The sequence below is a fragment of the Mustelus asterias genome, chromosome 19 (assembly GCF_964213995.1).
Source record: "Mustelus asterias chromosome 19, sMusAst1.hap1.1, whole genome shotgun sequence".
Classification (NCBI taxonomy): Eukaryota; Metazoa; Chordata; class Chondrichthyes; order Carcharhiniformes; family Triakidae; genus Mustelus; species Mustelus asterias.
The window spans coordinates 80,021,153-80,044,927 of record NC_135819.1 but is presented as its reverse complement, the minus strand read 5'-3'; the positions used below and the strand labels follow the sequence as shown (position 1 = coordinate 80,044,927).

Sequence of the window (23,775 nt, the reverse complement as noted above, 5' to 3'; positions counted from 1 at the left end):
ACCTTAATAAGTATTAGAAATGTTCTAATCAAACAAACTTCCCTATACAAAACCCTTGCTACAGGTTTAGCACAGAAAATACAAATGCTCACGTGATGCTGGAACTTGGTCCTTTGGCTGAAGAATTGAAACTCTGACTTCCCAGCCTTGTAACTTCGAGTAGCTCTCTTGATTCACACACAGATCAGCTTGCGGCAGAACAGCTTCCCAACACACCAAGGAGAGAGAGGCTCTAGACAAGCCAACCACCAACAGCAGATTTTTTCTACTCCAGGAAGGCAAAAAAGCCTTGCTTCCAGCTAGCCAGCAGAATTTCCAATTTTAGGGAGAGAGCGATACACTGCTATTCAGTCTGATGTTCACCCCCTTCTAATCGAAAACTGAAAATGAATCCTTAGATTTTTCTGGGGAGGAACCACCTGACTTTGACTTGTCAATCATTCTTCCCCCTCACAATGTAGGGTCATAAAAGGTCCCAGAAAGTACCTGAGGCAAAGCTTAAAAATGAACAAAACCCCATTTAAACCATTGAAGCAGCAATAAAAGGACTTTAACCAGACAGCCCAGCAACAATAAAAAAAAAACAAAAGCTGTTTAACTGCAGAGAACATGATTTTTAAAAAAATTCTTAAATTAAATCTAGCATGACACAGGAAAAGCAAAGGTCCCAATACCGATCCCTGAAGAACACCACTACAAACCTTACCCCAGCCCAAAAAATATTCATTGACCATTACTGTCTGGTTTATATTAATTTGTATTCATGTTGCTACTGTCCCTTTTATTCAATGAACTATAACTTTTCTCACAAGTCTGTTGTGTGGCACTGGGCCGAATGCCTTCTGAAAGTCCATGTACACCACATCAACAGCATTACCCTCATCAACACTTTCTGCCACTTCCTCAAAAAAACTCCAGCAAGTTAGTTAAACATGATTTCCCCTTTAGAAATCCATGCTGCCTCTTCCTAATCAACCCACATTTTCCCATGTGACTACAATTCAATCCTGAGTAATTTTTTCTCGAAGCTTTCCCACCACTGATGTTAAACTAACCAGTCTGTAATTGCTGGGCTTTTCCTTACAACTTTTTTTGAACAAGAGTGTAGCATTCACAGTTCCCCACTCCTCTGGCATCTCCCCCTAGTCGAGGGAAGACTGGAAGATTATGACCAGCGCCCTTGCATTTCCATTCTCACTTCCTTCAAAATCCTTGGATGTATCTCAGCCGGTCCCAACCTTCAGAACCGACAGTCTATTCAACACTTTCTCATCAATTTTTAATCCTTCTAAGGACAGAGTTTCGCTGCTGTCACCATGCCCTGGTTAGTATCTCTCTCCTTGGTAAAGACAGAAGCAAAGTATTCATTTAATACCGTATGATGCCCCCCAACCTCCATGTTTAAATTCCCTTTCGGTCCCTAATCAGCCCTACTCCTCCTTTTACCGCCTTTTACTATTTATACGACTAGGAGACTATGTTTACTGCCGGTCTTTTCTCACAATCCCTCTTTGCTTCTCTAATGTGCTTTTTCACCTCCTCTCTGAACCTTCAGTATTCCTCTTGGTTCTCAACTGTATTTCCTACCTGACACCTGTCATTGACACACTTTTTCTTCCTTATTCTACATTTTAATTCCTTTTTCATCCAGGAGCTCTGGATTTGTTTGCCCTACCTTTCCCTTTGATAGAATATACTCAACTGTGTCCAGAGCATTTCTGTTTTGAAAGTAGCCCAGTGTTAGCTCCAGTTTTCGTTCCAGTCTAACGAGCCACACTCTGTTCTTGCCCCATTGAAGTCGGTTCTCCCCCAGTTGATCGTTTTTACTCTGGATTTCCTATTGTCATTTTCTCTCATCATCTTACAATACAATGATCACTGTCTCCCAAATGTTCCTCCACCGACACTTGATCTATTTGGCCCACCTGATATCCAAGAACCAGACCCAACAGTGCATCCTTTCTTGTTAAACTGGGCACATACTGCTGTAGAAAAAATTCCTGAACACAACCTAGGAACTTTTGCCCTTCCCCATCCATTATACTATTACTGACCCAGTCTACATTTGGGTAATTAAAGTTCCCCATTAAAGCTACTGCATAATATTTGTATCTCTCTAATTTCCCTGCAGATTTGTTCTTCTACATCCTTCTCACTAGTTGGTGGTCTATAGACAACACCGAGTAATGTCAGAGCACCTTTTTGTTCCTCAGCTCGGGCCAAATTGATTCTGTCCTTGGACCCTCGGGGAATTTCCTCTTTCTCCAGCACTACAATACTCTGCTTAACTAATATCACCACCCTTTCCCCTTTCCTTCCTTTCCTATCTTTTCTGAACACCTACCCAGGAATATTTAACACCCAGTCCTGCCCTTCATTGAGCCAGGTCTCTGATATCGCCACAATATATTTCTTATTTACTATACTCCGTGTATTCACATACAGGCACAGGACTTAGACTTCATTACTTTCTCCCTTATTCCAACTTCACTTAATTAATATATGAGTGCTTTTTGTCCCTCCCAGTACTTTGTGAATCATGGTATTCCTCTTGATTCCCACACCTGTGCCGAGCCCTCCCTGGGAAGGTTTTTTTGAGGGTTTAAAAAGGGCTTACCTTGGAGGTTACAGCCTCATTGTTCCACAGGAGCAGGCTGAGGGTAAGAGAGTGTGTTTCTGCATTTGATTTATTCATTTATTTTTCAGTTAAAATTGTGTTAAAAATCTGAGGGTTTTTTTTCCAAAACAGGAAGTAGGCCCAGAAGAAGCCTGGGAAGGTTTTTGGAGAGCTTAAAAGCAGGCTGCACTTTTGAGCGGGCAGCGTCGGGAGCGGGCAATGGAGTGAGTGGGGAGTAGAGTGTGAACTGGAAGGGCTTTGGCTCACAGGGAGTGAGTAGGGAGTAGAGTGTGAACTGTAAGGGCTTTGGCTCACAGGGAGTGAGTGGGGAGTAGAGTGTGAACTGTAAGGGCTTTGGCTCACAGGGAGTGAGTGGGGAGTAGAGTGTGAACTGTAAGGGCTTTGGCTCACAGGGCTTCGGGGGAAAGGGCGAAGCGGGGTAGGGTTTCACTTTTAAATTACACCAACTTATACAAGGTAAATTGGTATGGAGGGATATGTAATGTGCTGTTTATGCACGATGTGGGAGCAAGTGGACCCCAAGGTGGACCCCAGGGACCATGTGTGCAGTAAGTGCTGGTTGCTGGAGGATCTCCAGCTCAAGGTAGATGAACTGGACTCTGAGCTACAGACACTGAGGCTTATCAGGGAAGGGGAGAGCTATCTGGATAATGTGTATAAAGAGAAAGTCACGCCCCTTAGACTGACTAACTTATCTGGGGGTCAGGGACAACAGGGAGTGGCTGCGGGTGAGGCGGGCAGTGGGGGGAAGAAGGTGGGCAGTGGGGGGAGAAGGCGGGCAGTGGGGGGGAAGAAGGCGGGCAGTGGGGGGAAGAAGGCGGGCAGTGGGGGGGAGAAAGGAAGTAGTTTGCGGGAGGTAAAGTCCCAAGAACCTCAGCCCTTAAATCTGTGCAACAGATTTGAGGTTCTTGCCACCAGTGTAGATGGGAAAAATGACTGCGAGAAGGACGAGCAAACTGTCGGCAGTACCAGGGTGCAGGGTGCTGCTGCAACGGAGAAATCAAAGAGGAATGTAGTAGTAATTGGGGAGAGTGTAGTTAAGGGCATAGACACTGTTCTCTGTGACCAGGATAAGGAATACCGTAGGCTGTGTTGCCTGCCTGGTGCTCGGGTCCAGGATGTATCATCTGGGCTGCAGAGGAATCTGGAGTGGGAGGGTGAAAATCCAGTTGTTGTGGTCCATGTAGGTGCCAATGACATCGACAAAACAGGAACTAAGGATCTACAGAGGGAGTACGAAGAGCTGGGGAACAAATTAAAAAGCAGAACCAACAAGGTGGTAGTCTCTGGATTACTACCTGAGCCACGAGCAAATTGGCGCAGGGTTAATAGGATTAAGGAGACGAATGCGTGGCTCAAGGATTGGTGTGGGAGGAATGGGTTCGGATTCATGGGGCATTGGCACCAGTATTTGGGCAGATGGGACCTGTATAGATGGGATGGTCTCCGTTTGAACCGTGCTGGGACCAGAGTCCTAGCGAATCGTATCACTAGGGCTGTAGATAGGGCTTTAAACTAATTTATGGGGGGGAGGGTGCAGAGGTAAGAGGAATTACAAAATCAATGGTAGAGGAGAGGGAGCGAGTGCAAGTGAATGAGGGCATTCAAGTAGTTAAAGGAGTAGAGGGCGAGGGAGAGGTTGATAGCGTTTCATCAAATCGGGTCCAGATAAAAGCTGGAATAAAGACACTTTGCCTGAATGCACGAAGCATTCGGAACAAAGTTAATGAGTTGATGGTGCAAATCAGCACAAATGGGTATGATCTAGTGGCCATTACAGAAACGTGGCTGCACGGAGACCAGGACTGGGAGATGAATATCCAGGGGTATCAGGCATTTAGGAAGAATAGACAGGAAGGAAAAGGTGGTGGGGTAGTTCTGTTAATAAAAGATAATATCAGGGTAGTAGTGAGGGATGACATAGGCTCAAAGGAACAAAACGTGGAATCGTTATGGGTAGAGATAAGGAATAGTAGGGGGAGAAAGACACTAGGAGGCGTGGTCTATAGGCCCCCAAATAATAATGTTGAGGTGGGGAGGGCTATAAACAAGCAAATAATGGATGTGTGCAAAAACGGAATGGCAATAATCATGGGGGACTTCAACCTGCATATTGATTGGCTGACTCAAGTTGGAAGGGGTGGGATGGCGGACGAGTTCTTAGAATGCCGTCGGGATAGTTACCTTGAACAGTATGTTACAGAACCGACGAGGGAACGAGTTATCTTAGATCTGGTAATGTGTAACGAGGTAGGTAGAATTAAGGATGTTCTTGTGAAGGACCCTCTTGGGTCAAGTGATCACAATATGGTCGAATTTCTGGTACAAATGGAAGAGGAGAAAGTAGGGTCACATACCAGTGTCCTCTGTTTGAACAGAGGGAAGTACGATAGGATGAGGGCTAAATTGGCTAAGGTGGACTGGGAGAGCAGACTGGTAGGTAGGACAGCTGAGGAACAGTGGAGGATTTTTAAGGAGATCCTTTTCAGTACTCAGCAACAATATATTCCGGTGATAAAGAAGGACTGTAAGAAAAGGGATAACCAGCCATGGATAATGAAAGAAATGAAGGAGAGTATTAAATTAAAGACCGATGCATACAGAGTGGCCAAAAATAGTGGAGAATCGGAAGATTGGGACAACTTTAAGAAACAACAAAGAACGACTAAGAAAGCGATAAAGAAAGGAAAGATAGGTTATGAAGCTAGGCTAGCTCTAAATATAAAAAATGATAGTAAAAGCTTTTACAAATATATAAAAAGGAATAGAGTGGCAAGAGTGAATGTTGGACCCTTGGAGGACGAGAGGGGGGATTTAATAGTGGGAAATGAGGAAATGGCTGAAACTTTAAATAAGTTTTTTGTGTCGGGTCTTCACAGTGGAAGACACAAATAGTTTACCGAATATTAACGATAGAGGGTTGGTAGGAGCAGAAGCTTTGTTTAAAAGTGACATTTGAAAATCCTGCACTGGATTTTGGAATTCATTTGAAGTTTGATTTGATTTGATTTATTATTGTCATGTGTATTAACATACAGCGAAAAGTTTTGTTTCTTGCACACTATACAGACAGAGCATACCGTTCATAGAGAAGGAAAGGAGAGGGTGCAGAATGTAGTGTTACAGTCATAGCTAGGATGTAGAGAGAGATCAACTTAATGCAGGGTAGGTCCATTCAAATGTCTGACAGCAGCAGGGAAGAAGCTGTTCTTGAGGTAGTTGGTACATGACCTCAGACTTTTGTATCTTTTACCCGACGGAAGAAGGTGGAAGAGCGAATGTCTGGGGTGCGTGGGGTCCTTAATTATGCTGGCTGCTTTGCCGAGGCAGCGGGAAGTGTAGACAGAGTCAATGGATGGGAGGCTGGTTTGCGTGATGGATTGCAGCAGGAAGATCACGTGTAAGCTACAATCATCACTATCCCAAAACACTTCTACTGACCTCCAAAGAGTGAAGGAACGGCAATTACTCAGCTCTCACTTCACTTCTGAAACTCTTTCAATATTTTTTCAGTTGCTCCTTGTTTTTCAGTTTATTTTTTCTTGGCAATGTTCCTTCATTCCTGGAATACCAGTAGAATCGGAAAATATCGTGCATGGAATGTTTCTTCATTAAGCAGCAAATCTTCCTTTTGCGATGCAAGAGTTTAAAGGATGACATTTATGAGCAGAAATCTCAATTTGTTTTCCCCACAACATTGCAATGCTTTGAAGATGTTAAAATAATTACTGGGAATGAACGCTACCACTTGGCTTCTCATGATTACAAATATTGCAGTGTTGATGGGAAGATGCCCCATGGTGGGTGCCTCAACTGCTTTCCCAATCATCATAACTGCATTTAAAAAAAACCTTTTGCTTCCTGTTTCTCACCCCTTATTACTTACTCGAGATCAAATTCTATCTATGCAGCGGGTTCACTGCTGGGGCTAATACATTTGAAAAGGGAATTCCGTGAACTTCTGCCATTGACTTAAAGTGTTGCAGCAGTTTTCCACACAGTTTATTTTATTAATGTCACAAGTAGGCTTACACTAACACTGCAAGACGTTACTGTGAAAGTCCCCTAGTCACCACACTCTGGCGCCCGTTCAGGTACACTGAGAGAATTTAGCATGGCCAATGTACCCTAACCAGCACGTCTTTCAGGCTGTGGGAGGAAACTGGAGCACCCGGAGGAAACCCATGCAGACATGGGGAGACTTCACACAGACAGTAACCAAAGCCAGGATTCGAACTCGGGTCCATGGTGCTGTGAGGCAGCAGGGCTAACCACTGTGCCACCGTGCCACCCTCACAGACTGTCATCCCTCCAACCCCTCACAATTCCCCCGACATACATACAGTTTTCCCTTCCTGAATCCACCCTCACTCCCTTCACGTATCGAATATCCCCTCCACCAACCCCTCATTCCCGCTCCCCATTCTGCCACGGCAGTTAAGGTTTTGCAAACTGAAGGCCGCAAACAGAAATGGGCGTTTACTTTACTTTGTTGTAGAAATGGAAAAAAATGGTATTCGAGTTTTATTATGGATTTGGATTACAAAATTAGTAAATGATCAATATTGATCAGAAAAAGGATGCTCTTGCTCTAGAAAGAGTGCAGCGAAGCTTTACAAAGAACAATACAGCGCAGGAACAGGCCCTTCGGCCCTCCAAGCCTGCACCGATCATGTGTTCCTAACTAGACCATCCGTTTGTATCCCTCTATTCCCAGTCTGTTCATGTGGCTGTCTAGATAAGTCTTAAATGATCCTAGCGTGTCCGCCTCAATCACCTTGCTTGGTAGTGCATTCCAGGCCCCCACCACCCTCTGTGTAAAATACGTCCCCCGCGTATCTGTATTGAACTTTGCCCCCCTTACCTTGAACTTGTGACCCCTTGTGTTTGTCATTTCTGACCTGGGAAAAAGCTTCCAACTGTTCACCCTGTCTATGCCCTTCATAATTTTATAAATAATTTTATAATTTACCAGGCTGATTCCTGGGATGGCGAGACTGACGTATAAGGAGAGATTAGTGTTTAGTGTTATATTCGCTGGAGTTCAGAAGAATGAAAAGGGATCGCATTGAAACCTATTAAATTCCAACAGGACTAGACAGGGCAGATGCAGGAAGGATGTTCCTGATGGTGGGGGAGTCCTGAACCAGTGGTCACAGTCTGAGGATTCAGGATAGACCATTTAGGACAGAGTTGAGGAGTAATCTCTTCACACAGAGAGTGGGAATTTACAGAAAGTAGTTGAGGCCAAAACATTGTAAGTTTTCAAGAAGCAATTAGATATAGCAGTTGGGGCAAAGGGGATCAAAGGGTATGGGGGGAAGGTGGGATCAGGCTATTGAGTTAGATGATCAGCCATGATCATAATGAATGGTGGAGCAGGCTCGAAGGGCTGAATGGCCTCCTCCTGCTTCTATTTTCCATGTTCCTAAGTTTCTAACAGTTAAAAATCATCTGTTGCAATGCAGTGAAATGACGAGTTTTACATTCTTATGTTAAACATCTTTGAGTGGCACCGGGCGGCACGGTGGCACAGTGGTTAGCACTGCTGCTTCACAGGGTTCGATTCCCGGCTTGGGTCACTGTCTGTGTAGAGTTTGCACATTCTCCCCGTGTCTGCGTGGGTTTCCTCCAGGTACTCTGGTTACCACCCACGCTCCAAAGATGTGCGGGTTAGGTTGATTGGCCATGCTAAAATGGCCCCTTAGTGTCCTGAGATGCATAGGTTAGAGCGGTTAGCGGGTAGGTGTGTAGGGATGTGGGGGTAGGGCCTGGGTGGGATTGTGGTTGGTGCAGACTCGATGGGCCGAATGGCCTCTTTCTGCACTGTAGGGATTCTATGATTCTATGAGTGACTTCAATAAGTTTATTTTTCGTATCGTATTGAAGAGCTGAGATTGTGAAGGAATGTAAATGATGATGAGAGTTCCAATGGAGAATAAAATGCACAAATCTTCAGGCTTTTATTAAGGTTTCCAATAATGATCTGTGAATAAAATACAACCATTTCCTCAGGAACTGCTTTAAAATTTCCCACAGCTGGTCACCAGTGGAGAAGTCTTTGACAGGATTGTGGCTTCGGAAAGCTGGCTCACTCGCTGAGGCAAGGGAGGGTTCCTCTTGCTGGTGTTCAAAAGTAATGTCCCTGGAAACAGTCCATCTTGAATACTTGACAGGAGAAAACTAACGGGATGATTATTCTCTGCAAACGTGAAAGAGTATCACAAGATCTGAGGAACAATGTCAAAACTCTGTAGCAAATATCTGCCCCAGATCCTTAGAACCTGTTATTTCCATACTGCATTTCCCTCCAAATGTGCTGGACATCTTTATGGCCATTTCAATCCTTATCAGGCATGGATACATATCATGAATCATAGAATCCCTGCATGCAGCAGGAGGCCATTCGGCCCATCGAGTCTGCACCGACTGACAGAGCATCCAACCCAGGCCCTATCCTTGTTAACTCATGTATTTACCCCACTAAGCCCCATAACCTACACATCTTGGGATTCTAAGGGGCAAATTTAGCATGTCCAACCATTTAACCTGAACATCTTTGGACTGTGGGAGGAAACTGGAACACCCAGAGGAAACACATGCAGACACGGGGAGAACATGTGAACTCCACAGTAGGACATGGAGGATGCAAGTTACGGGAGTATATCCTACAGCAACCTGGAATTATCAATCAGTTCAGTGCAGTAGAGAGTTGCTGTTTTGGGGAGATGTTATTCCAATGTCATGTCTGCCTTGTTCAGGAGGTTGTAAACAATCTTATGCCACCATTGAGTAACAGGAAGTCTTTACCCAAAGGATGCAATTTAAAGAATAACTCATAAAGTTCAAGAGTCAGACACCCCATCATCGCGGTTATTTTTCAATTGATTCCCGGGAAGTTATGCAGCTGTTTCACTTCTATCCGAGTTTTTATTTCCATTGAAGTCTGGCCTGAAAGTGATAGTGTCCATTAATGAAAGCAGTATAACCTTGCCATGCCACAGACAAAACTTTCATTGGTTGATTCAAAAATGAAGATCCAAGGCAACAGTGGGGCTGGGGTGGACAGGCTGAGATAGAGAATCGGGTGCATTGGTGCAACGACAATAATCTCTCCCTCAATGTCAGTGAACCAAAGGTGATAGTCATCGACTTCAGGAAGCATAGTGAAGGACATGCCCCTGTCTACATCAACAGGGATAAAGTGGAAATGGTGAAGAGCTTCAAGTTTCTAGGTGTCCAGATCACCAACAATCTTTCCTGGTCCCCCCATGCCAACACTATAGTTTAGAAAGCCCACCAACGCTCTACTTTCTCAGAAAACTAAGGAAATTTGACATGTCAGCTTCGACTCTCATCAACTTTTACAGATGCACCATAGAAAGCATTCTTTCTGGTTGTATCACAGCTTGGTATGGCTCCTGCTCTGCCCAAGACCACAAGAAACTACAAAGGGCCGTGAACGAAGCCCAGTCCATCACTCAAGCCAGCCTCCCATCCATTGACTCTGTCTACACTTCCCGCTGCCTCAGAAAAGCAGCCAGCATAATTAAGGACCCCATGCACCCTGGACATTCTCTCTTCCACCTTCTTCCATTGGGAAAAAGATACAGAAGTCTGAGGTGACGTACCAACCGACTCAAGAACAGCTTCTTCCCTGCTGCTGTCAGACTTTTGAATGGACTTACCTCGCATTAAGTTGATCTTTCTCTACACCCTAGCTATGACTGTAACACTACATTCTGCACGCTCTCGTTTCCTTCTCTATGAACGGTATGCTTTGTCTGTGTAGCGCGCAAGAAACAATACTTTTCACTGTATGTTAATACATGTGACAATAATAAATCAAATCAAAAATCAAACAGCGGGGTCGGGGGAGTGGGGCAACAGTGGGGCTGGGGCAAGGTGGGCTGGGGCAAGTGGGGCAACACCGCCTCCACCAGAAGCTTGGTTAGCCAAACCGAGGTGTCCTGACAAAGCCTGCAAATTCTATCTAATGGAGCATTTTAGTTTGTATCGTGTCAGATAACACAAAGTTTACTGTAGAATAATGAACCAAGATGAAATTTTGGATGGAGAATATATATGGAATGTTCTGAATAAGGATTAGTGACCTGAAACGTTAACTCTATTTCTCTCTCTCCACATTTTACCTCATCACTGGCAGAGTATTCTTTAACATTTTCAATTTTTATTCCAGATTTTCAGCATCTGCGGGATTTGGCTTTGGTGTGGAATATTCAATCTTGTATTAACTGTTACCATAGCAACGTAATAATTATCAAGCTATCAAATTTGAAGTGCTTGTTTATTTAAGTTAGAAGTCATCGAAATTCATTTTCGACAGGGGAAATTATCATTTTAAAAGTAATACTTTATTTGAAATGATATTGAGAGTTTATAGCAATAGCAGTGACATCATTTTCCCAGGTTTTCCAAATGTTGATGTGATTTGATTTATTATTGTCACATGTATTAACATACAGTGAAAAGTATTGTTTCTTGCGTGCTATACAAAGCATACCCTTCATAGAGAAGGAAACGAGACAGTGCAGAATGTAGTGTTAGTGTAGGGTGTAGAGAAAGATCAACTTAATGTGAGGTAGGTCCATTCAAAAGTCTGACAGCAGCAGGGAAGAAACTGTTCTTGAGTCGATTGGTACGTGACCTCAGACTTTTGTATCTTTTTCACGACGGAAGAAGGTGGAAGAGAGAATGCCCGGGGTGCGTGAGGTCCTTAATTATGCCGGCTGCTTTTCCGAGGCAGCAGGAAAAGTAGACAGAGTCAATAGATGGGAGGCTGGTTTGCGTGATGGATTGGGCTACATTCACGACCTTTTGTAGTTCCTTGTGATCTTGGGCAGAGCAGGAGCCCATACCAAGCTGTGATACAACCAGAAAGAATGCTTTCTATGGTGCATCTGTAAAAGTTGGTGAGGGTCATAGCTCTCCATGCACCTTGCATGAGTGGAAAAGCAGGAGGGTGTAAAATAGGGCGGGATGCTTCCAGTGCCCATCCCACTGTGATTTTACATGTTGCCCACCCATGACCCAAGTAATGCACACTTCACACCTTCATCCTGCCACTGCTCAGATGTAATCTGGGACATTTAATATGGCAGCAAACTTCCCAGCCTTCAGGAGAACAGTGACCACATCACACATGGGAACACCGCCCACCAGGTACACAGTACATACTCATGCGACTAAGCCAACATTGTCTACCTGATACGCTGCAGGAAAGGATGTCCCGAGGCATGGTACATTGGGGAGACCATGCAGACGCTACGACAACGGATGAATGGACACCGCTCGACAATCACCAGGCAGGAGTGTTCCCTTCCAGTCGGGGAACACTTCAGCAGTCACGGGCATTCAGCCTCCGGTCTTCGGGTAAGCATTCATCAAGGCGGCCTTCATGACACACGACAACACAGAATCGCTCAGCAGAAACTGATAGCCAAGTTCCGCACACATGAACCTCAACCTGGATCTTGGGTTCATGTCACACTACGTGTGACCCCCACCATTTGGCCTGGGCTTGCAAAATCCTACTAACTGTCCTGGCTTGAGACAATTCATACCTCTTTAACCTGTGATTATCCCTCTCTCCACTCACACTGTCTGTACCTGTAGAGACTTGATTACCTGAAAAGACTCGCATTCCAACCATTATCTTGCAATTGTGCCTTTGTCTATATGTGCTGTGTTTGTGAAACCTAACTCTCCACTCACCTGATGAAGGAGCAGCGCTCCGAAAGCTTGTGATTCCAAATAAACCTGTTGGACTTTAACCTGCTGTTGTGAGACTTCTTACTGTGCCAACCCCAGTCCAATGCTGGCATCTCCACATCAGAGTTAATGGGTGGTGAGGGAGGTCTGCACCCAATGTGCAGTTCGGCAAGTTTAGTCCAGAGGGCTGTTGGCCAGTGAAGGGGGGAGTGAGGCCAATTGGAGCAACCTGCCCCCCCACCCCATACACACACAGTGTTCACTCTCTGAATCCACCGTCCCTCCTTTAACATGTCCAACATGCTCCCTCCACCAACCACACCCACCCTCTTCCAACACAGCTCCCTCACTCCTCACCCCTCACCTGCACCTGTCAACCTGAGATTTCAGAGTTACCCCAATGCCCAGGTCCATTGCTGACTGCCTCCCCTTTGACCTAACTGCAGTACCAGCAGTGGCCACTGCTCCTGATGGAGCAGTAGGTCCTACAGAGCTGCTGGCCTTGGCTGGCAACTCTATGAAGTGGGATAAAAGCAAATGCTTTGACAAAAGGTCATTTGGACTCGAAACATCAGCACTTTTCTCTCCTTACAGATGCTGCCAGACCCACTGAGATTTTCCAGCATTTTCTCTTTTTGGTCTATGAAGTGGGACTTGCTCCTGGAGAGGGGCAGAATAGTCACCTCCCCATCTCCTCCACACATGTACAACCCTCCGAGATCTCCCTGCTCCTCCTACTCTGGCCTCCTTCACATCCCTGATTTTAACCACTTCACCATGATACATTGCCCAGGAATTCCCCCCCTAAACCTCTCCACATCTTCTCATTGAAGACACATCTTTGATCACCTGTCCCTAATATTTCCTTAAGTAGATTAGCTTCGAACTTAATTGGATAATGCCCATGTGAAGCAGCTTGGGATGTTTCACTTTATGAAAGAGGCAATATAAATATAACAAAAGCAAAGGAAGTTGGAAAATGTCAACAGGTCTGGCAGCGTCTGTAGGGAGAGAAACAGAGTTAAAGTTTCCAGTCTGTCTGACTCTTCATCAGAATTAAAGAGAGGGAAAATGTGCCAGATATTAAACTGTAGCTGGGAGAGATTGCAACAAGATGTGGCAACCTTAAGAACAAGAGGCAACTGATCCAGTGTGGGATGTTTATGGGGAAGGGAAGCATTGAGACAATAGAAGTATGGGATATTAAAAATGGGTTTGAGATGGAGGAGAAAGTACTCTGTTAACCACCCACACCCAGCCATCTGTCCCTTGCTCTTAAACTTATTACATCTTGTTGCAATCTCTCCCAGCTGCAGTTTAATATCCAACACATTTTCCCTCTCTTTTATTCAGATGAAAGACTGGAAACGTTGGCCGGAATTCTCCAGCCGTTCACGCCCCACGGCTGATGCCAGCAAGGATGGAGAATTTGGAGAAGATTCCCGCTGGCGTGAAGGGCCAGAGAATTACGGCTGTTAACTCTGTTTCTCTCCTTACAGATGCTGCCAGACCTGTTGAGTTTTTCCAGCATTCTCTGTTTTCGTTTCAGAATGATGTGGAAATGCCGGCATTGGACTTGCGCTGCTCCGAAAGCTAGTGGCTTTTGCTACCAGATAAACCTGTTGGACTTTAACCTGGTGTTGTGAGACTTCTTACTTTGTTTCAGAATTCCAGCATCTGCAGTGCTTTCCTTATTTCAATGTAAGTTGTTGATGTTTCAGCACTTTTCATTCCTGACCTGTTACTCTTTCCCTATTTCCATTACACCTCCAACCTCTGGAACTCCCTCCACCAAAATCTATTTTTGACTTTAAAAACCTCCTTAAGATGCTTCCCTTTGACTTTGCAATTGGATAGAAAATCGACTAGCTAACAAGAAGCAGAGAGCAGGCATAAATGGGTCTTTTTTTTGTTGGCAAGATGGTAATGAGTGGTGTGCCACAGGGATCAGTGCTATGGCCTCAACTTTTTATAATTCATAGAGTTGGATAAAGCGGTTAAAGGTATGGGTGCAAAATTTGTCGATGACACAAAGATAGGTCGGAAAGTAAGTGGTGAAGAGAACGTAAGGGGGCTACAAAGAAATATAGATAGGTTAAGTGAGTTGGCAAAGGTTTGGCAAATGGTTTATAAAGTGGGAAAATGTGAAATTGTCCATTTTGACAGGAAAAATAAAAATAAGCATATTGTCTAAATATTATCTATTATTTGAGCTGCAGAGGGATCTGGGTGTCCTTGTGCATGAATTACAAAATGTCAGTATGCAGGAACAGCAAATAATTAGAAAAGCTAATAGAATGTTATTGTTTATTGCAAGGGGAATTGATTACAAAAGTAGGGAGGTTATACTTCAGTTGTACAGGGCATTGGTGAGAGCACATTTGGTGTACAGCATGCAGTATTGGTCTCCTTATTTAAGGAAGGATGTAAATACATTGGAAGTAGTTCAGAGAAGGTTTACCAGACTAATATCTGGAATGGGCAGGTTGTCTTATGAGGAAAAGTTGGACTGTATCCACTGGAGGTTAGAAGATTATCAGCTGACTTGACTGAAAACATACAAGATCCTGAAGGGTGGGAGAATCCAGAACTAGAGGTCACTGTTTAAAAATAAGGGGTTGCCCATTTAAGATGGAGATTAGGAGAGTTTTCTTCTCTCAGAGGATCGCAAGCCTTTGGAACTCTCTTCTTCAAAATGTGGTAGAAGAAACTTACAATATTTTTAAGGCAGAGGTGGATAAATTCTTGTTAAGCAAGGGGGTGAAATGTTACCGGGGGTAGATGGGAAAGTGGAGATGATCACATTGAATGGCAGAACAGGCTCGAAGGGCCAAATGGCCTAGTCCTGCTTTTAGTTCATTTCCAAAATATTTTAGGATTCTATTTAAATTCAGACATATTTCATGTTCCAACATGAAAAAAAACCATAATGTGCTGGAAATACGCAATGGGTCTGTCAGCGTCTGTAGAGGGAGAAGCTGAGAGTCACTGACATTTCCCTAGCATGTGCTTTATTGGTATTTAGAATAATGTAAAGTTGTGTTCAAATTTGTGTCATTAAAAAAGGAAAGTTTTACAAAATAAATCAGAATCTGACACATCTAATTTTGTTGGAGCAAAATTCTGAAGCAGAGTCAAAATCAATTTTTATTTTTGAAATATCGTTACATTTCACACACAATAAACGTAAACATAAAAATCCATGTGAACAAGAAGTTCTCAGTCTCTCTGCCTTAAATGTTAAATGACGGTCAAACTGGTTATGATGGTGAACATGAGGAATGGTGGCACAGTGGTTAGCACTGCTGTCTCACAGCGCCAGGGACCCGTGTTCGAATTCCCGGCTTGGGTCACTGTCTGTGCGGAGTCTGCACATTCTCCCCGTGTCTGCGTGGGTTTCCTCCAGGTGCTCCGGTTTCCTCCCACAGTCCAAAGATGTGCAGGTTGGGTGGATTGGCCATGCTAAATTGCCCCTTAGTGTCAGCGGGACAAGCTAGGTTAAATGCATGGGGCTAAAGGGGATAGGGTGGGATTGTGGTCAGTGCAGACTTGATGGGCCGAATGGCCTCCTCCTGCATTGTAGGATTCTATGAAATTCTTCTTCTATTATATTCAGAGCCAAGAAAATAGAGTCATAGAGGTTTACAGCAAGGAAACAGGCCCTTTGGCCCAACTTGTCCATGCCGCCCCTTTTTTAAAACCCCTAAACTAATCCCAATTGCCCGCATTTGGCCCATATCCCTCTGTACCCATCGTACCCATGTAACTATCTAAATGCTTTTTAAAAGACAAAATTGTACCCGCCTCTACTACTACCTCTGACAGCTTGTTCCAGACACTCACCACCCTCTGTGAAAAAATTGCCCCTTTGGGCACTTTTATATCTCTCCCCTCTCACCTTAAACCTATACCCTCTAGTTTTTGACTTCCCTACCTTTGGGAAAAGATATTGACTATCTACCTTATCTATGCCCCTCATTATTTTATAGACCTCTATAAGGTCACCCCTCAGCCTCCTATGTTCCAGAAGAAAAATGTCCCAAGTCTATCCAGCCTCTCCTTATAACTGAAACCATCAAGTCCCGGTAGCATCCTAGTAAATCTTTTCTGCATTCTTTCTAGTTTAGTAATATCCTTTCTATAATAGGGTGACCAGAACTGCACACAATATTCCAACTGTGGCCTTACCAATGTCTTGTACAACTTCAACAAGACGTCCCAACTCCTGTATTCAATGTTCTGACCGATGAAACCAAGCATGCCGAATGCCTTCTTCACCACTCTGTTCACCTGTGACTCCACTTTCAAGGAGCTATGAACACGTACCCCTAGATCTCTTTGTTCTGTAACTCTCCCCAACGCCCTACTATTAACTGAGTAAGTCCTTCCCTGGTTCAATCTACCAAAATGCATTACCTCGCATTTGTCTAAATTAAACTCCATCTGCCATTCGTCAGCCCACTGGCCGAATTGATCAAGATCCCATTGCAATTGGAGATAACTTTCTTCACTGTCCACTATGCTACCAAACTTGGTGTCATCTGCAAACTTACTAACCATGCCTTCTATATTCTCATCCAAATCATTAATATAAATGACAAATAACAGTGGGCCCAGCACTGATCCCTGAGGCACACCGCTGGTCACAGGCCTCCAGTTTGAAAAACAACCCTCTACAACCACCCTCTGGCTTCTGTCAAGAAGCCAATTTTGTATCCATTTAGATACCTCACCCTGGATCCCGTGAGATTTAACCTCATGCAACAACCTACCATGCGGTACCTTGTCAAAGGCCTTGCTGAAGTCCATGTTGACAACATCAACTGCACTGCCCAAGAAAATCCAATCATCAAGTCCAAGAAGCAATTTGAGCAAGATAAATGCAAAGAAGCAGCTGCATTTATAAAGTGCTTCCCACAACTGCCTGAGGTCTCAAAATGTTCTGCAATGAAATACTTTTAAAATATGATCACTGACACAGTGTAGGAAATGAAGCAGCCAATTGGCACACAGCAAGTTCCCACAAACAGCAATGTGATAGTGAGCAGGCGATCTATTTTTGTGACGGTGATTAGGGATGAATATTGACTTGGATGAATTCCCCTGCACTTCTTTCAAATATTAGCCAGAATTTTACAAGAACGATTCTAAGTGCCCAGCCAGCCTGAAAATGGGAGAGTTGCAAACCTGTTTTCTGGTAAGTTTTTACACCCAATCTTGTGCACATAATGCATGAAAAAATGGGCTAGACCATTTCTAGCTACTACAGGGATTGGTTGGGCTTAATTCGCTAGCCAGCAGGAGAGGGCGCTGTTGCGCATATGCAGACCTCTGCATCGCACCAGTTCACTAGATTCTCTATCTCTTTCCTGTACTCTGTCTCATCATTGTTTGGGATCTGATCCACTACTGTGGTGTCATCGGCAAACTTGAAGATCGAGTTGGAGGGGAATTTGGCCACACAGCTGTAGGTGTATAAGGAGTATAGTAAGGTGCTGAGGATACAACCTTGTGGGGCATCGGTATTGAGGATGATCGTGGAGGAGGTGTCGTTTTCTAACCTTACTGATTGTGGTCTGTGGGTTAGGAAGTCCAGGATCCAGTCGCAGAGGGAGGAGCCGAGCCCCAGGCCACAGAGTTGGAGGTGAATTTTAATGGGATAATGGTGTTGAAGGCTGAGCTGTGATCAATAGATGCTTATGGAAACCCTCTCACTTGTTAGGCACTATCTAAAGGGACAGATGATGGCATAGTGGTAATGTCACTAGATTGTACTGCAGAGACCTAGGCTAATACTTTGAGGGCATGGGTTTAAACCCCATCATGGCAGTTGCTGGAATTTAAATTTAATCAACAAATCTGGAATTAAAATCTAATGATCAGTAATGGTGACCATGAAACAATCGCCGATTATCAGAGATTACCCTTTTGGAAAGGAAATCTGCCATCCTTACCTGGTCTGTCTCTAGATCCATAGCAACATAGTTGACCCTAACTGCCCTCTGAAATGGCCGAGCAAGACATTCAGCTCAAGGGCAATTAGAGATAGGCAACAAATGCTGGCCTGGCCAGTGACGCTCACCTCCCATCAAAGAATATTAAAAACGTTATGTTTCTCGATGTCAATCATATGAATGGTGGACAACTTGGATTTTTTTCGCATTGTTAGGATGTTTGGCATGGTCAATGTTAGAATTTTTAAAGGAATATTGGGAAATTGAATTACCTTATTGTGTTTGTATTGAGATCTTTCCAGCTTTTTTTGTCGACTGCAATATAGTTCTATTTTCTTGTTCAATAACTTTTTTTCTTCTTTGTGTTAAAAGTTCATCAGCGGACTCCTGTGAATTTGTTCAGTAACTTTTCTCCACCGTTTCCAAAATAGAGAAATTACGATCTCTCAGTCCAGGTTTCACTCTTGGCTCTGTCTTGTTCAGTATTAACATCAGCTGGGATTGTAACGGCAGGCGCTAAAGGTCAGCCTTTGCCTCCAGGCCTTTATGACTAAAGGTATCTTTCATGCTAAGGTGGGAATGGCAATTGCCTTCCCAGCAGGATACCTCGACAGGACAAGCATTCCAGACTAACAGTGTGCCTTGTTTTTTTGCAGTGGAAATATTGCATATATTATCTGGGGAGTTGAGCCATTTTGTTCTCCTGTCTGTATGTAATTATGTAAACAGAAAATGAGGTGTTGTTTGATGCATCATCTACACTTCAGACAGGAGCTGTGTGTTTGCTTCACCCAAACCGCCCACCCCCCAACTGTGCACACAAACACCACCAATGCCTTCCAGAAAGTAGCTAGCACAAACCAATTTACATTTTTCAGCAATATGTAATGCTTCCACACTGAGGCATGTATTTGCATTGACTCTAAACTAAACTTCTGTGTAGTGCTTTCAGATCTAAACAAAAAAACTCAGCCATGGCTTACATTTGAAAAATCCCAGAGCTCGAACCTAACTAAGTTTTCATATGTGACAAGATGATAAAAACATTGTATAACTTGGAAATATGAACCAAGGTTTGTTTCCATCACAGTGTAAAATTAACCGCAACAGGCCAGAGAAAATCTAAATAAGGTAGAGATTAAATACTGCTTGTAAATGCCTTGGCCGGTCTCCATCAACAAAAGCCTAATTGCCAAAGTTTGGTTCTCTCAGTAATTAATGTTTGCTCTAAAACTCTGAGCCAAGATTCTATTTTTTCTCAGAGATTTGTGGAGCTGCTGACCTGCTCGTTAAACTTTACAGTGCAGATGTTGAATTTTAATGGTGATATTGTCTAGAATACAAGTGTTAAAATTCCTACCAGTCATTTTCCCAGCAGGAGCTGCGCATTAGTCGTCATATTAATACAATCCAAGACAACTGATGAAGCTGAAACCAAGAATTTTTCTTTATTGATATGGAGTTGCCGGCGTTGGACTGGGGTGGGCACCGTAAGTAGCCTCACAACACCAGGTTAAAGTCCAACAGGTTTATTTGGTAGCACAAGCTTTCAGAGCGCCACTCCTTCATCAGGTGAGTGCCATTGGCAGGAGCAGCGCTCCGAAAGCTCGTGCTACCAAATAAACCTGTTGGACTTTAACTTAGTGTTGTGAGACTAATTACTGCTTTCTTTATTGAGAGAGTTTATTGACTTGTTCAGGCTCACAGATTCCACCCCACCCCCCGTCTCCCCCCCTCAGACTAGTGTCCCAGCTATCCCCTATATATTTGTGTCAAAGACCATTAATACCCTTCACTTGTTTCTCTTCACCTTAACAATGTAATTGACATTAACTCATCACACCGTTTTCCAGACGAGTGGGTTGTAAATGTTAGTGTCAGGAGGACTAGATAGGGTAAATGCATGGGGTTACAGGAATAGGGCCTGGGTGGGATTGTGGTCGGTGCAGACTCGATGGGCCGAATGGCTTCCTTTTGCACTGTAGGATTCTATGAATCAAAAATCAGTTCATATTTTCAAGTGAAGCAATGTTTTATTGTATTGAAAATTATAATATGGAAATTTAAATAAGCCAGAGCTCTGGGATTTTTCAAATATAAACCATGGCTGATTTTTTTCATTTAAATCTGAGAGCATTAAACAGAATTTTAACTTATACTCAAAGCAAACACATACCTCATTAAAGTTGTCATAATCCCAGGTGGCCATAGGTTGCTCTCCCCTTTGAGGTGATTTTAACCTGAGGGTCACCACACCTCAGGCGGGGGGCAAGGTTGAGAAGGCCTCATGAATGACCTCAGCCGATGCAGGAATTGGCATCGCTCTGCATCATGGGAACCAGTCTTCCAGCCAACTGAGCTAAACTGACTCCCAGGGCACTGGCAAAGAACCTGTGTTCCATATTGGCTATTGGCAGTGGCCAAATTCACCCATTTAAAAAAGGATGTTTAAGGTCAGCCAGATACACGTCTGTAACGGCACGGTGGCACAGTGGTTAGCACTGTTGCCTCACAGCATCAGGACCCGGGTTCAATTCTGGCCTCAGGTAACTTTCTGTATGGAGTTTGCACATTCTCCCCTTGTCTGCGTGGGTTTCCTCCAGGTGCTCCGGTTTCCTCACACAGATGTGCTGGTTAGGTGGATTAGCTATGCTAAATTGCCCCATAATGTCAGGGGGATTAGGAGGGTAAATATGTGAGGTTACGGGGATAGGACAGGACCTGGGTGGGACTGTTGTCAGTGTGGGCTTGTTTGGCCAAATGGCCTCCTTCTGCACTTTCGATTCTATGATGATTCTGTTACAATGGCATCATTGAATCTGTGCTGTAAATAAACCCAAAGCACTAAGCCAAATTCCCGTGTGAATGTCGTCAACGCTGGTTATACCACATTGTTGAATGTTTCAATGACTCTTCCGCCAAGATCACACTGAATAATCAGGACCACCCACAGAGATTCACTCCCAAAATGTTTAATTCTGGACTGGATGGGATACATCCAAGAGGAATCCTTTCCAAACTGAAGGATAAAACTTTTAACACATTGGTCAAACTTTGAATAATTCGAGAAACACGGGGGATTACAGCCGAGGATTAGAAAGTTACTAAAGTGTTTCCAATATTTAAGGATGGAGATAGGTATGAAATTAGTAATTGTGCACCACATAGTCTAACATCATAGTGGGGAAAGTATGTCCAATGTTCAGTTAAAGGTGCTTGAGGTCATCACAGGAAGTTAACATAGTTTTAAAAGTTCATAAATTCATAAGATATAGGAGCAGAATTAGGCCATTCGGCCCATCGAGTCCGCTCCACCATTCGATCATGGTTGATATGCTCCTCACCCCCATTTTCCTGCCTTCTCCCCATAACCCTTCAACCCATTACCAATTAAAAATCTGCCTAACTCCTCCTTAAGTAATATATCATGACTCTCAAATCCACTGGTGTATGAGAAGGTGCCTAGTGGCTGATGAATAGCTAGTATAGTCTTAGATTTCCAAAGGACATGACGTATTGATTGAATTGAGTTTGATGACCTTTTGCCAATTTGCGTATTTTTATATAGTTGTCGATAGAGTAATATAAAGTTACAATGTACAACATTGTAACAACATTAGATACTGACTGAAAATGCTCGATTCGCTTCCTAAATGTCAATGGAAAAGACTTCAAAATAAAAAAGAAGTTCGCTCTCTCAAAGCTAATTAGGGACAGGATTGTTGTCATGGTGACGGAGAATGCTCTTCAGACATGCTCCAAGCTAAAGAAAGTTTATCCCCTGAAGCAGCCGGTCAGATTGTCAGACAATCCAAAACCTGTTTACAGCGCAGATCCATCTTCAGGGGCAAAAGCAAGCCGTGGGGCAGAGCAACCCCCCGCTCTCCAGGCCAAGGGAGGCAATACCCTAACCCATCACAAGAGCATGGGGCAACCAGACCAAACAGCCCCACAGCCTGACCAAGTGTCCGGCCATCTCAGCAGTGTTATAATTGCCGCTGCTGAGGACACTTCGGAAAGCTATGCAAAGCGAACACAACCAGATGGACAGATGATTCCAAGATGATTCACGAGGTTGAGGTTCCGCGCCAAGAGTTAATACAACCATGCTTGTTGGATGAGTTCAAAGGTCAAAAATTTTCATTCTGGACCACGGACATCTCGATTAATAGTCATCTCACAAACTTTAAATTGGATACAGGAATGAGTGTTACGGCGCTCTTGGACAAGGAGCTGTGGCTGAGGGACGTTTGACTGCGATTACAGATACATCACTCTATGGGTCCAGCAGAATCTGACTTCCAGTTATATGCATGATGCAGGAACCATTAGCCAATGGCGAGAAACAAATCCTTGGCACATCGTAATACTCAGGGCTATGGGCCAAGTGCTGATAGGAGGGATTAGGTAGGAGATCAGGTGTTTCTCTTGTGTCGGTGCAGACTCAATGGGCCGAAGGACCTTTTCTATGCTGTATAATTCTATGATTCTATTCTATGATTCAACAATGTGAGATTTTTGTAACTACTGAGGTGATCAGAAGAATCGCTTGTCAATAAATTCAAGATATATAAAGATGTGGGAGTGAAGGAAATGACGCAAATTTGATTTGGAAATTATGTAGAGACTGAATAAAAAGGACTGAGATGTTTAATAACAGTTAAGCTTGGCATGAAGTGGAATTAAGAGAAATGTATTGAATCATTGTTTGTGGCTCTGACTCATTTATCTTTGTACAGAGCAGATGGCGGGCGATAGGTTTATTGCTGAATTCATGGATGTGAAGTGAATCATCTTGGGAAATGAAATGATGGCCAGAGTTTTACTGGCACACCCGCCCAAGAATCAGGGCAATTGCTAATATTTCCACAAAAAGCAGGGGTCCTAGTACTGAGCCATGTAGAATCCCACTGGAAACAGCTTTCTGGTTACAAAAACACCCCTTAATCATTTGTTTCCCGACAAAGAACCAATTTTGTATCCAGCTTGCTACATTCCCCTGGATCCCGGGAGCTTTTGTTTATTAAGCAGTTTGCCATGTGTGACTCCGTCGAAAGCCTTTCTCGCTCCCAGGCAGCCTGTTGAATTCAGGAGCTTTCTAATGGAGTCCAAACGTAGACAATGTAATTTGCTTACTGAAACTCAGTCCTTCAGTATCTTTACTCTCCCAGCCCAACATCCATTTTGAACATTCTCATTGCCTCTTTTCTGACATGCCCCTCACATCATTCCAAAGACTTACCAGCCTTTGACTGAGGAGGTTTTTCTCAATGCTTATTCCTAACTATACTTTTCTGCATGTTAATATAATATTTAGTGATTGAAATGTGTCACCTTCGCCTTAATTGTGTAAAATATTGTTTGCATGATCTTAAAATGGGCTTGATTGGGCTCACAATTGGACATCATAATGTGTCGTAGACTGGACATTTTGAATTCCAGCTTTGACAA

At 43.7% G+C, this 23,775-nt stretch overlaps 1 protein-coding gene across 1 annotated transcript in view; it reads left to right on the top strand.

Annotated features, from left to right (window-relative positions):
* The first annotated feature begins 17,456 nt into the window (after positions 1–17,456).
* The window catches only part of ucmaa (upper zone of growth plate and cartilage matrix associated a), a 48,472-nt gene continuing 42,153 nt past the window's right edge, over positions 17,457–23,775 (top strand). Inside the window, exon 1 of the mRNA XM_078234750.1 lies at positions 17,457–17,567. The gene's annotated coding sequence lies outside the window, so the exon portion shown is untranslated. The remainder of the gene's footprint in view (positions 17,568–23,775) is intronic.